Source organism: Vicugna pacos, chromosome 10 (genome assembly GCF_048564905.1).
Source record: "Vicugna pacos chromosome 10, VicPac4, whole genome shotgun sequence".
Classification (NCBI taxonomy): Eukaryota; Metazoa; Chordata; class Mammalia; order Artiodactyla; family Camelidae; genus Vicugna; species Vicugna pacos.
Genome location: NC_132996.1, coordinates 6573446 through 6591048, shown reverse-complemented (window position 1 = coordinate 6591048; position 17603 = coordinate 6573446).

Here is a 17603-nt window from a genome sequence, read left to right as displayed (position 1 = left end):
AAGCATTTCAGGCCAAAAGACAGATTTGTGCAGAGGCTCAGAACTGTGAAATAGCCTGGTACACTTGGGAGTTTAGAAGCAGGCTGGCACTGTTAGAGCATAGACCTCCAGGGGACCAGGTTGGGAGACAACAGCCTCCCTGGTGACACAGGAAGGAGAGGTCAGGTCACGATGAGTCCTGTTTCCAGACAGAAGCTTAGATTTTATATTTAGGACTATGATTCAAATCTTGGATGCACATTAGTCACCTGGGGGAACTTTTTAAAAATTTCGTATCCCATTTGCAAAGATTTTTATTTAGTTTGTATCAGATGGGACATGGGCATCAGTATTTTTTGGAAGGGCGAGGTAATTAGGTTTCTTTTTTTTTTAACTTTTTAAAAATCTGTTTTTACATACAGTGGCTAATATTTATAAATCTCAAACTCGCAGATTTATCCCTTCCCACCCCCTTTCCCCAGTAACCATGAGATTGTTTACTGTGTCTGGGAGTCTGTTTCTGTTTTGTAGATGAGTTCAGTGTCCTTTTTTTTTCCTTAAGACTCCACATATGAGTGATATCATATGGTATTTTTCTTTCTCTTTCTGGCTTACTTCACTTAGAATGACGATCTCTAGGTCTATCCATGTTGCTGCAAATGGCATTATTTTATTCTTTTTTGTGGCTGAGTAGTATTCTATTGTATAAATATACCACAGCTTCTTTAGCCAATAATCTGTCCATGGACATTTAGGTTGTTTCCATGTCTTGGCTATTATAAATAGTGCTGCTAGGAACATTGGGGTGCATGTATCCTTTCAAATCAGAGTTCCCTCTGGATGTATACCCAGAAGTGGGATTGCTGGATCAAATGGTAGGTCTGTTTAGTTTTTTGAGGAATCTCCATTCTGTTTTCCATAATGGCTGCACCAAACTACATTCCCACCAGCAGTGTAGGAGGGTTCCCTTTTCTCCACACCATCTTCAGCATTTATCATTTGTGGACTTTTGAATGATGGCCGTTCTGACTGGTGTGAGGTGATACCTCATTGTAGTTTTGATTTGCATTTCTCTAATAATTAGCAATACTGAGCATTTTTTCATGTGTCTATTGGTCATTTGTATGTCTTCACTGGAGAATTGCTTGTTCAGGTCTTCAGCCCATTTTTGGATTGGGTGTTTTTTTAACTTATTAAATCATATGAGCTGTTTATATATTCTGGAAATCAAGCCCTTGTCAGTTTCATCTTTTGCAAATATTTTCTCCCATTTTACAGGCTGTCGTTTTGTTTTGCTTATGGTTTCCTTTGCTGTGCAAAAGCTTATAGGTTTAATTAGATTCCATTTGTTTATTTGTGCTCTTATTTCTATTGCCTGGGTAGACTGCCCTAGGAGAACGGTGCTAAGATTTATGTCAGAAAATGTTTTGCCTGTGTTCTCTTCTAGGAGATTTATGTGTCTTGTCCTATATTTAAGTCTTTAAGCCATTGTGAGTTTATTTTTGTGCATGGTGTGAGGGAGTATTCTAACTTCATTGATTTATATACTGCTGTCCAGTTATCCCAACAACATTTGCTGAAGAAACTGTCTTTACTCCATTGTATATTCTTGCCTCCTTTGTTGATTAATTTGACATAATAGGTCTGTGGGTTTATTTCTGGGCTCTCTTTTCTATTCCATTAGGTTCCTCGCTGTATTTTTAATTAATTTTTTATTTTATTTTATTTTTAGAGGAGGTACTGGGGATTGAACCCAAGACATTGTGCATGCCAAACATGCACACTACCGCCAAGCTATACCCTCCCCCAGCATCAGTGTTTTTTTAAAAATCCTGATTGTTTTTGTTTAATTTTGTTTTACTTTTATTTTAATGAGCAGCCATGGTTCAGAACCACTGCTTCAGAAATTGATTAGTCAGTAAAGGGCAGAGAAATCTACGCTCATAGGTGTGTCTTCAACTGTTCATTCTGGCCATAGAGTTGAGGAGAAAATTTCGATTCAGGGGTCATGTCTGAAAATAAGGGGAACAACTCTCTCATGAGCTGCTAATCCAGGCCCATTGACTTCCAGCCTCACCCAGTGTGCTAGAATTTCACTATGGACAGACACCTGCCCTCTCTAAGCCTCAGTTCCTGCACCAGTAGAACTGGGAATCAAGTAATATCCATCTAACAGCATTGTTATGCAATTGTATATGTGAGAGCTTTGGTTAGGAGGCACTCTTCCTGGGTAGAAGCAGTCTACAAGTTGAAGTAGACAGTGTTCTTGATTGTCCATCATCCTTACCCCCAGCGCATTATGAGATTTCCGTCTCCATTCTACAAGGTTTACTGCTCCTAAGAGAGACCCATACAGAGAAATGGTTTCTCCTCTTCCACTAGACCCTGTTATTTGGGGAGGTGACTCCCGGAACTGCTACAGCCACTTTGCTATTGAGAAGAAAAGGCATATTCGGTGTACTTGAAGGCGGTGTTGAGGATGAAATGACCAACTCTGGAGCCCACACTACTTCGATGTTTATTGTTATATGAGATAACACATTTCCTTATTATTTTGCCAATTTGAAGGGGGCTTCTTGTAGCAGAAAGATACACAAACTATGGATCAAAAAATAAGAGCATTCTTGGAGCAGATACCCAACTTGTTGAAAGCAGACTTAATTTTATCTTAAGCTTGAAAACAGACCCAAGGAGTCTGCTTTAAATCTCATTTAAACTTACTAAGAATGAAAAATTGATTCCAGTTAGATGGGAGAAGTTCCAGGACTAAAATGGCGCTTTAAGGACACCTAGGGGAAGCTGTGAAGTCCATTTAATCCTAGGTCCCTGGAGGCAACATGGCTTTACTTTTCCATGTACCCTTGGAATACCAGCCTCCAGGGAAATCATATGACACAATGCAAAGCACAAGTTGTAGGGGATACTGATGTAGTTTAATTCCGTTGCTTTCCCACTGTGTGACCTCGGAGAGGTTATTTAACCTCTCTGAGCCTCATTTTCCTTAAATATAGCATAAAGAAAATGTTACCCACCTCAGAGAGTCTGCTGTGACTATTAAGTGAGGTATAATAGTAATAACAACAAGAGCAGCAGCAGCATTGGTGGGAACATCTGTTTGTTGAGTACTTAACTGCAGAGGGAGGAGCCGTGTTTGGCGGTGGTGACTCCGCTAGACTCGTCCCAGACTACACCGAGTGCCCGGACCTATGTCTAAACAGACTCGATCCCCAGAGGATGTGGTAAGGAGCATGAGCTGTCTTCTTTCTTAGAAATGATAAGTGGCTTAGATATAGGAGCATCCCTTTATTCAATATAAAATTTCTACAGGGAGCTTTGGAAATCTACTGCTTGTATAAAAACCAAAAATCTCAGGAAGCAATGATAACTTCACACAGGAACAATTTGGTACAAAATTAAAATGCATGATTTCCTTCAACTTGATTTTTGGCCTCTTTCCTTAGACTAACAGTCTGAATTTCAGGAATTAAGGAGTGATAGTGATTAATGTCCCACATGCTTAAAAGATGTTCAAACTCTGAGAAGTCAGATAAAAAGATGACATTTTCCCGGGAAAATGAAAAATTATTTTATTTAAAATAAAATGGCAAAACTGTACAGTTTGGTAGGATGTTAGGGCAGATAATATAAATATAAAATATGAATATCCTTTGGCATAAGAAAGGATGTTTAGAAATGAATACTGTTACTTAGGAATTAACCGAGATGATAAATCTCTTAAGAAGACACATGGTTGAGCTTTAAGTCAAAGGAAAGCAAAGTTCCAAGAACAGAAAAGCCTGGAATGAGGGGTATGGATGAACTGTTAAAAGGAAAAGGTGAAAGTAGTAGCTTTAAGGAGTGAGATTCTGCCTTTTAGGATTGTTCCCAGCCTTCTTTTTCATTGTCATCAGAAATCTAATCTGGTCAGAACCCTTACTCAATTTAACTCCTGGGTCATGCTACTCAGCCAACTCTATAAAATCCTCAAATTATGTTAGAGTTGTCATCTAGCTGTGTGCATGGCACTGCGTAAACTATCTCTGGCTTCTGCTGAATGTATTTTAACTCTGCTCTGTAGCATAAAGGATTTCATCATGTAAAACTGGAGAAATGAATCTTGTATCTTGTCTTTTGAACAGAAAGCAAATATAAAAATACATGAATTAGAAAATTTACATTTGGTAAAATCATGTTATGATTTTATTATAGTTTTTTTTAATACTGTAATTTAAAAAAAATATTTTCCCTGTTGGAATTAAGTTCAGGCATTCTTTAGTAGAACAATTATACATTTTAGATCAATAATATTTTCAACTGACTATAAGAAGGATGCTGGGATTAAGAAGAGCATCTGCTGAAAGACTGTCTATCGAAAGAAGCCTGTATGACTTAGTACATTTCAAAAAAATGTGTATGTATTTTGTGGACTCATAAATAATATAAATCTTGTAATCCCCCAAATTGTATATCTAGTTCTACTCCATCATTTTACTAATGAGGAAAAAGACCTAGAGAATAAAAAAAAATGTCTTGAACAGGATCATATTGATCCCAAGTGAACCAATGGCCCACAATTTCTAATGTTTAAAAAACCTTTCAAAAATAAAGTCTGCACTGATTATACAAATATGCTTGATATTTTTTTTTACTAGAACCAAACTAGGCTTAAAAGTGAATTTTATTTACCTGAAAGGAGTGCTTTATCTAAATATGGATCAAGTGATTATAAAGTAAGAAAGCAGCATCAAAACTTAGATGAGTTCCCGAAACGTCATCAGTAGTTCTTAATCTTTGACTGAACCCAGCTAAGTTTAGTATAGATGAGGTCAAAGCTACCTTTTCTAGGCTTTTACCAGCAGAGAACTGTTACTTTGTGCGGTATTGGACTATTCTCCAAAAATGGAAATGTCTTTGGGAGGTTTGAAGTGGAATCTCAGTAAGTTATTTACAGCTCAGTGTGATTCTTTTTAACGATTCATCTCCCCACTCCCACCCTAACGTCAAGCATAAGCTAAAATTATCTTGTTCTTTGGGGGAAAGATTTGATAGTCATGTGGCCAGTGGGAAGGGATGATTGCAGATTATTGAAAATCATCACGTGATGGCAGATTTGGGTCAGGAGCAGAGAGCAGTCAGGTAGATGCGGAACTGGGGGCACATGGACACGAGGAAAGAACTTCAGGAGGAGGAGAGGGATGGCCTGGTCTCCTTGAAATGCCCTACAGAAATGGCCCTAAAACCCTCACTCTGATAAATTAGACCCCAGTATTCCATCTGAGCCAAACCGGTGAATAGCTGTCCAGCGCCATAATGTTTCAGCATTATCCCTAACTTCCCTAGGCTTAGAATCAGCTGTGACAAAGCCCCCGTGGGCAGAACAGAAAAGCATCTTCAAGAGGTCAGGCCTTTGAGGTGAAGGGGCTCCTTCGGGGAACTGAGTGAGGGGGTCAAGGCAACTCATCCTCTGGCATGTTTAGGGGAAACTGACGTGGCAGATGGCACTGGAATTCTTTCCCCCAGAAATGCAGCCTCAAGACAAGAACCAGGCGTGCCGACCTGAGGTTCATGTGAAGGTACCCTCATCTCGTCTGTTCAGTGATGAAGGGGGAAGGGGGCCACAAGGCACACCTCCCTCTCCCCCAGCTTCCATCTCCACGCCGCTCTGCAGCCTCCTTCCCTGCACGCTCTTCTCTCAGACTCCCGCAGTCCCTTCGGGTTTCCTCTTAGTGTGCCAAGCTCTTTCCTTCCTCGGGACCTTGAACCCACTGGTTCTCCTGGTGAATTACTCTTTCTCTGGACCTTTGCAGGATTTGCCTCTTTGAAGCTGAAATATCATTTTTCTCGACTGTTTTCTTCTTATTTCCTTGATCAGCTCCCTTTTAATTACTTAAATGACTTAAAGAAAATAAATGCAGGCTCTCGTGGTTTACTCTCTGGCCTCCTCTCACTAGACTGTGAGCTACCTGTCAGCCAGGGTGCGCCTTGTTTTCTCTTGTTTCTGACTCACCTACCACGTGATTGAATTTCTTAAAGCACAGATGCTGTGCTGGTTTTAGTGAGAGCTAAGGGGTGCAGAGCTCAGGAAAGGGCCAGATGGAGAGTGGGATTTGTAGACGCGCCGCGACAGAGGGGCAGGCGGGATGGCCCTTCGCGGCGGGAGGTGGAGGAGCGGGAAGGAGGGCTGCAGCGGGAGGCTCCAGACACCTGTGCTGTGGAAAGGGAAAGACTTTAGTCTGAAGAACTGACAGAAGTGGGGTTTGATCCCACGCTCCCCACTGATTCTTACGTCCAGAAAGAACAAACAAGAAGCCTTGTGTAGCCTGTGCGAGACCTGAAATTTCAGAATTGCTACCTCAAGACTGTAATCTTCTTGAAGGAAGGAATTCTGCCTTATTCATTTCAATAGCATTAAGCTCTAGACAGAAAAAAGAAATTATGCATCATTTGAAAAGTGCTAACGGTTCCTAAATACTACCGCTAACACCAAATTAAATCCTAACTGCTCCCTCCAGCGTGAGAAGGCTGCCAAGAGTACGCTCAGTAACTGGAGTCGTAACCCGAGAGAGAAAATGTTGGTTTCATTTAGTTAAGATCGACATGACTATTCCTAAGGTGATAACCATTTCTAGCTTCCTGCTTTCCTTTTCCTTCTGTCCCACTGATGCTGGAGCTGAATGCACGTGGGGAACAAAGGTGGGGACAGGGCAGGACGCCGTTTACCAAGCGCTCCCTCCGTAACAAACCCAGGTCTGCGTGCATTCCTTCCAGTGTGTCGTACGAATTAAAATATTGAAAGAGTCCACAATGCTGTCATTATTTTTACTGTTAGATCGAGGGCTAGCTTGAGATCCAGAGTGCTTATGTAACTTATAGTCACAAAGCTAGGAAGTGGCAAGGCTGAAATCCGAGAGGAAGTCAGTTAGTTTAACTTAGAAACAAATTCTCTTTCCATTACAACACACTTTCAGGAAAACATTCTGAGAAACTGAAGAAAACACTCATGTGCTAGCAGCCTCCTGGGGCACCCTTCATTACAGCTTCCCTTTTATAATAACCTGTAATGAAAAACAATTTGAAAAGATATATATATAGATATATATATATATATATATATATATATATATCTGAATCAGTCTGCTATCCACCAAAAATTAACACATTATACATCAATTAAATTTCAATAAAAATAATTAAATAAATAAATTTCATTCAAAAAAGGGGGCTGCAGAATGGCAGGTTTAAAAGAGTAATGCTTAGACCCAAGAAGGGCTCTCCAACAGCAGACACCCTATGGTACTGGTAGTTCCCATCCTAGTGAGAGAAAGGCAGAGAATAAACAAAAAAAGCTTTAGACCTGGGATTATTTCCTTTAAGATATTTAAATAATTAAATGGGGGCTGAGAAAGAAAATAAAGAGAAAATGTTTTCTAAATAGGGCAGCCAGGGAAACGGACATCTGTACTGCCCAAACCTCGGGAGAGAGAATCCTTCTGTGCTGATGAGATGCCACTCACGGGATCTTCGCGTGGGCCGGCCCTCAGGCTTCGTTTCGTCTTGTCTTTTCCACCACCCTTATTTTGCATCTTATTTCCCTTGGTCCTCCAGTGTCTTCAATACCTGGTGATTTCTGTAGCATTCAAGAAATTTTACTATCCAATTTCTTGAAATGCTGTTAAATAGCATTAGTAGTGTTTTGTTTTGTTTTGTTTTGTTTTTTCCTACAAATACAAACCTTGACTAAAGCTCCAAGTTTGTTTTGACCTTTGACTGCCGTGGTAAGCATGCCAGATGTTGTCCCAACCTTTGTTGTTTCCTCTGTAAGGACCAGAGTGACAAACTGACAATTAATCCAGGTTGGCAAAGCCCACATTGAGGTGTTTTGTTTGAAACTCACCTCTGTCACAAAATAATGTGTATTTCAAACTGAGTTTCTAAAAAGATCAGGGCACAAAGACAGAGACGTACTCTTTAAAATTCAGTTATGAAAAGCATCTCTTGGAAGTCACTCCACAGTGACTTCCAAGCTCAGCCATAAGCTCAACCATACACCATATCCTGTTATAACAGGGACAGATCCTAAAATCTATACATTTTCACTTCCACATCCATTATCTTTCTCATTTCCAGCAAGGTCCTCTGAGATAAGTGTTGTTATACCCTTTAAATAAGTAAATTAACTGAGGCAAAGCAAGATGAAGTCACAGTGAATTTCCAAAATTAGGACTGAGATGAATCTCGCGTCTCCGGAGCAAGAGAGCCCAGTGGTAGAGAACACAGATGTTGGGATCAGACAGAGCTGTGTTTGAATCACACTTCCATTATTAGTCGGACAGTGGGCAAGTTTCTTAACCACTTTATGCTTTGGTTAAAACAGGAATAATAACATGTATAACTGAAAAATTGTGCTCCACACTGGAATTTGACACAACACTGTAAAATGACTATAACTCAATAAAAAAAGTTAAAAAAAAGGAATAATATGAAGATTAAAAAAACATGATCTATACAGTTATTTATTATTATTACTAGTCTGTCTCCAGGTTCCTCATTCTTCCCAGTTCACCTCAGCTGCAAGTGAACAGTCCTGCCACAGTAAGTAGCTTCAGTCCAGCTGCTGGCAAGGGACCCTCGCACCCTTTCCCAGGGTGCCTGGGGCAGACGTCTTTATTGTTACAGCAGAAAACGTTGACAGGGGACAGCACTGTTTTTCTCCAAAACTACTATCGCAAGATGAGAAACGTATTTGGTTCTGTCTTTAAGCTTAGATGAAGGTGAACAAAATTTCCCATCCTGATGCCAGGAAAACTGAGGTTTCTCACTACCTGCTAAGAGAGGTATGTGCCTTAAGCAGGCAAGACCCCCTGTATGGGTCATTTACAATTCTTACAAGGGAGTAAATCCCCCCTTGAAAGGAATAAGTCCTCAACCACAGGCAATGTGGTCCCTGTGCCTACAGAAAAATAAAACTAAGCCTCTTTATAAGAGCTGCCATGAGACATAGTAAGTCACGGTCATGGGGCTGGCAGACGACAGGGACCAGATCTGAAGTAGCATCTGGAGCGGTGGTGGGACTGGGAAGAGCAGGGTGTGTGCAAGGTCCCCGAGGCAGCCCTGAATAAGGAAGAAGGAGACATTTTTAAGGCACCTGCACCAAGGCCATGGTTGGAGGGCTGGAGGGGTAAGGTGGGTGGGGGGCAGGAGTGGTGGTAGATAGTCAAGACGTGATCATTCAAATGATGCTTGTGCAAGAGTAGGGGCCACCTCTTACCCTGTGTACTGCTCCTGTCTCATATATGATATCCAGTGCTTCTCAGACTCAAAGACAAGTCCCAGGGGAGTCAGACTTCCAGGACTCAGTGTGGGCTGCTCCCAAAACCAGGAGGAATGCAGCAGGCTTGCCAAGAGATGAGCTACCCCTGCCTGAAAGCAGAGGAAAACAGTTCTTTTTATTCTTTCCTTCTCCCATAGCAAAATGAAAGGCCACGGAGACCTGTTCTGCAGGACAACGTGACCTTTCATGTTCAAGCCTGGGCCAGGAAATAAGGCAAAATCTGCCACTTAAGCTATGTATCCGCTTTCGGGAAATTATTTTCCATTCGGGTTTCTAGAAAATGCCACATTGCACACTTGTGTATTTTTTTAAGCTTCTCCTTTTCTAAGATTCGATCAATGCGAGCATTTAGATATGAGATATAGAGATTTTGAAAGATGAAATTTAAAGTCTTCCTCTGATAATTTAATATCTTCTTCAATGACTTGTCAACAAACACGTGTAAATTAAGTTTAATTCCTCTCCCTAATTCCATTTTTATGTCAAAGTCAAAACGAAAGATGGTTAAAGCATTCTAGAAAATTCTAGAAAATCAGTATTTAGATTCATGTTATTACTTTTGTCAAATGTTGACTGGTGATAGTGAGGGTCCATTTATGTCAAAGTGAATTTTAATAGGACAAGACCTAGATTAAAATTTGACCAAGATGAATAATTCCATTAAAAATGTTTAAGGCTGTCATTCTATTTTTTATAAATGGTAACATAAGACAAAGAAGTGAGAGGGTTCCCAAATACTAAAAATAGGCCATTTCATTCTGATTCTGCACGTCAGCAATGTCCTGTGTTGATGTGAATAATATAATCCTTTCTTTGGAAATTGTTCTAAAGATAAAGACTATTGTGTTGGTCTTACTTTATTTTTAAGAGGAAACTTGAAAAACCATTATTCACATGCCACGTTAATGCTGACAACGTGAACTATACTGAAATATTTAAATTGCTAACGGACATCGATCCTCATTGTACGAAGGAGTTTCACGGGCATCAATCCTCATTGTACGAAGGAGTCATCCCTAAGCACACCGGTTGGTAAGCGGTGATTTCCACATGGGTTGCTGATGCAGCAAATGGAGTGTACATCTGAGAAGAGATCCAGAGGATGAAAACTAGAGACACTGGAACATGAAAAACACCGCTAAAGAAGCTAAGAATGCCGACTGCAAACCCAAAATGACTGTGTTGCCCTTTTTTGATCAATTACCTATCTTTCCAAAGACATCCTACGGCAATCAGCATCCAGTTTCAACAAGTGCTTCCCAAGGCCAACGTGGGCCAAGGCATGTTTGTATATTTTACCCCATGTAATTCCCTTCACACACCGTTGGAGTAGGCTTTATTCCCCTGGCAACCCAACTGGGGACTGGATTTGTGCTCTCATTTGGGGGTCATATAATCTTCTACATGCCAGTTGACCCATCTTAGACAAGGGTTCTGTTTTATTTTACTTTGTTTGATTTTCCTACGGCTTTGTACTGTGCAGTCCCAGGCAGACATAAGTGGTGGTTCTCAACGTGGGTGATTTCACCTCACAAGGGACATTTGATGATGTCTGAAGGCATTTTTCACTGTTGCAGCGAGGTGAGTGCTACTGGCATCTGGTGAGTAAGGCCACGGGTGCTGCTGGCCAGATGGTAATGTCCCTCACAACACAGAACTACCCAGCTGAGACTGAGAAACCCTGGACAAAAAGAAGAAATCGGGAGGCTAAATCGTGACAGAGTTAAGTCTTGAGTTGGCAGTGGTTCACTGTCAAAAGAACAGAGGCATTTTTAAGCCACATAGCTCCCTCAGCTCATCCTTTCTTTGGACAGTCTGAAGATGCTTTCCGGGGTGAGCAGTGAATGCAGAGTCCCATTTATTCGATATTCATTAAACATTGAATTGTGTGCTGAATACTATCCATGAGAACATTGAAATAAACAAGGCTTAGGAAGTTCAAACTCAAATGAAGGGGGTGCTGACTAAAAACCCAGCTGTTTTTATGTAACACGTAAGTGCTGTGATAGAGGAAGGGAAGTCAGGGAACCCTGTCTGGGGCAGCAGAGAAGGCTTTCAGTGATGAAAAAACAGAAAAGAAACATTTTGAATTTTGACTGCAACTTAAACTTTCCTGTATGCTCACAGAAGCTCAGTCTGTTGGGTTTTTAACGTGCTTAGTAATTATGTACTTTCTAATATGCTTTTAAAATCCCAGGTTTCATTTCAAATTCATTCGTACGGGCGTATGCTTTTATCAAGTATGGATGAACTAAAAGTCGTTCTCTACTGTCTTTGTGACTAGGGTCATAAGTTAATAGCCTTTTTCTGTGGGAAATGGCCACTCCAGTGCCAACCCACACTATTCAAATTCTTAGAATTCTGATAATGCATTTACTATAGTCCTTTTTAATGAAAATTGAGTCATGTTCTGTTTATTCAAATTTCTTTATTTCCTTAGCAGTTTTTATATCTACACAATTTTTTTATAACCTTTACTAAGTAGCAACTTCCAGAAAATAAATCAGCATCTCTTGAGTGTCTTTGAGAATAAGTATGTATTGAGTGAACCAATAAACAGTTCACAGAATATCCTATTATGTGACAGATGTTATGCTAGCTACTGGCACTTTGACGACAATCAAAGGAAAGAGACCAGTGACAGAAATAATATGATTAACTTGCTGTATGCAGTCCCCATCCCCTCCCTTCATCCGTTCCATCACCAGTCATGCTGATTCTGCTCAGTACCTTTTGAACCTGCACACATCTCTTATATTCACTGCCACTACCCCAGTCAAAGCCACCAACGTCCTTCTTGGTGTCATGCAATAGTTTCTTAACTGCCAACACTTTCTCTGGCTTCAGAATAAGGAATGCCCTGGATGGGGGATGGGAACAATCTCTTACAAATGCAGTTCTAATCACTTCACTTCTCTGCTTAAAACCCTTTAGAGGCTATGTAGGCTTTGGAGAAGAATTAACTCTTAGAAAACCTAAACAGACGGATGCTTGGCAAGAAGTCAAAATTTTATCAAAATTTTAACATGAGATAGATAACATTTTCCTATGAATTCCTATGAATTCCTCCATCACATTTAACTTTTCAGATCTGTTGCCACATTTTTCAAAGTACTCAATAATTTCTGTAGAATCGTTTTTTCTTTTATTGTTCAATTCTTTTGCCTAGAGTATTCTTTCTTTTTTTCCTGAGTAGGTTAGCTAGTGTCTTACGTATTTTAATGTGTGTACCTTTAAAGCATATCATACATGTGTCAGTGGTCCTATTGTTTTTCTCTTTTCTTTTTTATTAAAGTATAGTTGATTTGAAATATCATATTAGTTTTATGTGTACAATATTGATTCAATATTTTTATAGATTATGCTCCATCTAAAGTTATTATAGAATATTAGCCACGTTCCCTGTGCTGTACAGTATATGCTGATTGCTTATTTATTTTATCCTTAGTAGTTTGTACCTCTTAATCCATTACTCCTCTCTTCCCTCCTGCCTCTCTATCCCCACTGGTAACCACGAGTTTAACTCTATATCTGTGAATCTGTTTCTATTTTGTTATATTCATTCATTGTTTATTTTTTATAAGTGATAACATAAAAAATTTGTGTTTCTCTGTCTGGCTTATTTCACTTAGCATAATACCCTTCAGGTCCATGCATGTCTTTGCAAATGGCAACATTTCATTTTTTATGGCTGAGTAGTATTCCATTGCGTGTGTGTGTGTACACATATATACACATACACCACATCTTCTGTATCCATTCATCTGTTGATGGACATTTAGGTTGCTTCCCATGATAATAGCTGTTGTAAATAATCCTGCTGTTAATTGAGGTGCCTGTATTTTTTTTTTCAAATTATTGTTTTCATTTTATTTGAATATATACCCAAGAGTGGAATTGCTGAATCATATGGTGATTTTATTTTTAATGTTTTGAGGACGCTCAATACTGTTTTCCATAGTGGCTGCAGCAATTTACACTCCCACCACCAGTGTCGTAGGCTTCCCTTTGCTGCACATCCTCAGTAACATTTATTTGTTCTCTTTTTGATGGTAGTCATTCTGTGACTGTATCATCCTGTGAAAGTGTAAGGTGATATCTCACTGTGGTTTTGATTTGAGTACCCCTAATGATTAGGGAGGGTGAGCATCTTTTCATGTGCCCATTGGCTATCTGTATGTCTTCTTTGGAAAACATCTGTTCAAGTCTTCTGCCTATTTTTTACTCAGGTTGTTTGTTGTTTTTTTGATATTGAGTTTTATGAGCTGTTTATATAATTTGAATATTAACCTCGTGTCAGTCATATCTTTTGAGAATGTTTTCTCCCATCTAGTAGGTTGTCTTTCTGTTTTACCAATGCTTTCTTCTGCTGTGCAAAGCTTTTAAGTTAAGTTATGTCCCATTTGTTTAGTTTTGCTTTTGTTTCCTTTGCCTTAGGAGTCAGCTCTAAAAAATATTGCTATGATTTATGTCGAACAGTATTCTGCCTATGCTTTCTTCTAGGAATTTAATGGTTTCTAGCCCTACATTTAGGTCTTTAATCTACTTTGAGTTTTTTTTTTATGTAGTGTGAGAAAATATTCTAATTTAATTCTTTTGCATGATGCTGTCCAGTTTTCCTAGCACCACTTACTGAAGAGACTGTCTTTTGCCATTGTATATTCTTGCCTCCCTTGTCATAAATTAATTAAACATAAATGTGTGGGTTTATTTCTGGGCTGTCTACTCTGTTCCACTGATTTTTGTGTCTGTTTTTATGCCAACCATACTATTTTGATTATTGTAGCTTTGTAGTATAATCTGAAGTCAGGGAGTGTGATACCTTCAGTTTTGTTCTTTTTTCTCAAGATTGCTTTGGCTATTCAGGGTCTTTTGTGGTTTGATATACATTTTAGGAATATTTGTTCTAGTTCTGTGAAAAACATCATGGGTATTTTGATAGAAATTGCATTAAATCTATAGATTGCTTGGAGTATTATGTACATTTTAAAAATATTAATTCTTCCAATCCATGAACACAAGGATATCTTTCCATTTTTTGGTGTCATCCTTCATTTTCTTTATCAGTATCTTATAGTTTTAAGAGTATAGGTCTTTAACCTCTGTGGTTAAGTTTATTTCTAGGTATTTTGTTCTTTTTGGTATGATTTTAAGTGGGATTGTTTTATTTTTTTCTCTTTTGACAGTTCATTATTTGTATATAGATAAGCAACAGATTTCTATATATTAATTTTGTATCCTGCAACTTTACTGAACTCATTTATTGGTTCTAATAGTTTTTGGTGGATAATTTAGGGGGGGTTGTATATAGTATCATGTTATTTGTGAATAGTGACAGATTTATTTCTTCCTTACTAGTTTGGATTTCTTTTATTTCTTTTCCTTGTCCAATTGCTGTAGCTAGTGCTTCCAATACTATATTAAATGGAAGTAATGAGTGGGCATCTTGTTTTTTTCCTAATTTTAGAGGAAAAGCTTCTAGCTCTTCACCACTGAGTAAGATGTTAGCTGTGGGCTTGTCATAAACGGCCTTTATTATGTTGACGTATGCTCCCTCCACATCAACTTTCATGAGAGTTTTTATCATGAATTAATGTTGCATTTTGTCAAATGCTTTTTATGTCTCCGAGATGTTCATGTGATTTTTATCTTTCTTTTTGTGGATATGATGTATCACATTGGTTGATTTGCAGGTATGAACCATCCTTGGATACCTGGAATAAATCCCACTTGATCATGGTGGATGATTTTTTATATATATTGTTGAATATGATTTGCTAATATTTTGTTGAGGATTTTTGCATCTATGTACATCAGTGATATTGGCTGATATTTTTATTTTTTATAGTATCTTTGTCTGGTTTTGGTATCAGGGTAATGGTGACCTATGGAATGAATTTGGGAGTGTTCTCTCCTCTACAATTTTTTGGAATAGTTTGAGAAGCATGGGTGTTAGCTCTTTTCATATGTTTGGTAGAATTTCCCTGTTAAGCCATCTGGTCCTGGACTTTTGTTTGCTGGGGGTTTTTGATTACCAACTCAATTTCAGATTGTGTCTTCCTATTTCACAATGGAAGGCTGCAAATTTTAGAAATTTATCCATGTCTTCTATGTGCTCCAATTTGTTGTGACAAAACTGTTCATAGCATTCTCTTATTGTTTTTTTAAATCTCTGTGATACTGGTTGTATTTTCTCCTCTTTCATTTCTTCCTTTGTTTATTTGGGTCCTCTGTCTCTTTTCTTTTTCATAATGAGCCTGACTAAAGGCCTTATCAACTTTTTTTATCTTTTTAAAAAACACAACTCTTGCTTTCATTGATCTTTTCTATCCTTTATCTCTATTTTATTTATTTTTCCCTGATATTTATTGTTTTCTTCATTCTGCTTACTTCTGGCTTTGTTTATTCTTCTATTTCTAATTCATTTAAATGGTAGGATGGTGTGTTTATTTGAGATTTTTCTTGTTTCTTGGGGGTAGGCCTGTATTGTTTGAAATGTCGCTCTTAGAACTGCTTTTGCATTTAGATTTGAAAATTTGTGTTTTTATTTTCATTTGTCTTGAGGTATTTTCTGATTTCCTCTTTGATTTCTTCACTGACTCGAGGGTTTTTTTAGTGGCATGTTATTTAGTCTCCAAATAGTTTTTTTGTATTTTTCTCATTTTTTCCCCTATACGTTGCTTCTAGTTTCATAGCATTCTGGTTGCAAAAGATGTTCAGTACAATTTCTATATCCTTAGACTCACTGAGACTTATTTTGTGCCCTAGCATGTGGTCTACCCTAGATAACGGTTTATGTGCAATTGGAAAGAATGTGTATTCAGCTGTTTTTGGATGGAATGTCCTATAGATAGCTATTAAGTCTAATTAGTCGAATGTGTCATAGACCTGTCTTTCCTTCTTTATTTTCTGTCTGAATGATCTGTCCATTGATGTAAGTGGGGCGTTAAACTCCATTACTATTATTCTATTATTGTCAATTCCTCCCTTTTGTCTGTTAGTATTTGCTTTATAAATTTAGGTGATCCTGTATGAGGTGCATATATATTAACAAATACTATATCCTTTTTTTTATGTGATCTCTTTATCATTATATAATGCCTTTCTTTGTCTTTTGTTATAGACTTCGTTTTAGTCTGCTTTGTCTGATATGAGTATTGCTACCTCAGCTTTCTTGCCATTTATATTTGCATGAAATATCGTTTCCCAGCCTCTCACTTTCAGTCTGTGTATCTTTAGCTCTAACATGAGTCTCTTGTAAAGAGCATGTACATGGGTCTTATCATTTTTGTCCACTCAGCAGCCCTGTGTCTTTTGATTGAAGCATTTAGTCTGTTGACATTTAAAGTGATTATTGATAGGTATGAACTTATGCCATTTTGTTACTTATTTTCTGCCTAGTTTTGTAGTTCTTCTCTGTTCTTTTCTACTTTTGGTTTGCTAATTTTGTTTTGTGGCAAGCTAGTGTTCTGTTCTCTCTAGTTTTTGTGTATCTGTTGCAGATTTTTGATTTGTGTTTAACATTGCATTTATACATGTTGCCCTGTATCTAGTTGTTTTAAACTGATAATCATTTACATTCAAACACATTCTAGAAGACAGATGTTTTTAGTTCCTGCCACACATTTTGTGTTTTTTGACATCATATTTTACATCTTCATGTTTATCCCTTAACTGTTGATCTTAGTTACAGTTGATTTTATAATTTTTGTCTTTGAATCCTTGTACTAGTTTATTTTGATGTTTCAAAGGAATATTCAAAATTTACAACTTCTGAGTGGAATAATATCAGATGAGACCAAGTTCTAATCTACAGCCATGGGAGTGGTTAGTAATAGACAAGGTGATGAGAAGGTACTATAGTCAGATGTGTGAGCCTCCAGCAATAATTGAACTATATCGTGAAAATATCATTGAGGAATTAGGAGAATGCTGGCTAGACCTCTGCCCTTCTCCTATATAAAATGTAGGAGAATAAGAAGCTCTCAAGGAAGAGGACTTCAGAGTAATTTGCATCCTCTGGGGACAGCTATGATTTAGTTCAGGTTAAGGAAATTTAGGGAAAGTTCTTTAAAAGCAGTGAGTATTTGCAAATGTTAACCACTATATATAAAAATAGATTTAAAATTTTTCTATATAGCATGGGGAACTATATTCAATATCTTATAATAACCTTTGATGAAAAAGAATATGGAAACATATATATATATATATATGTCTCACTCATGGATATATATATATATCTCCATGAGTGAGACATTATGCTGTACACCAGAAATGGACACATTGACTA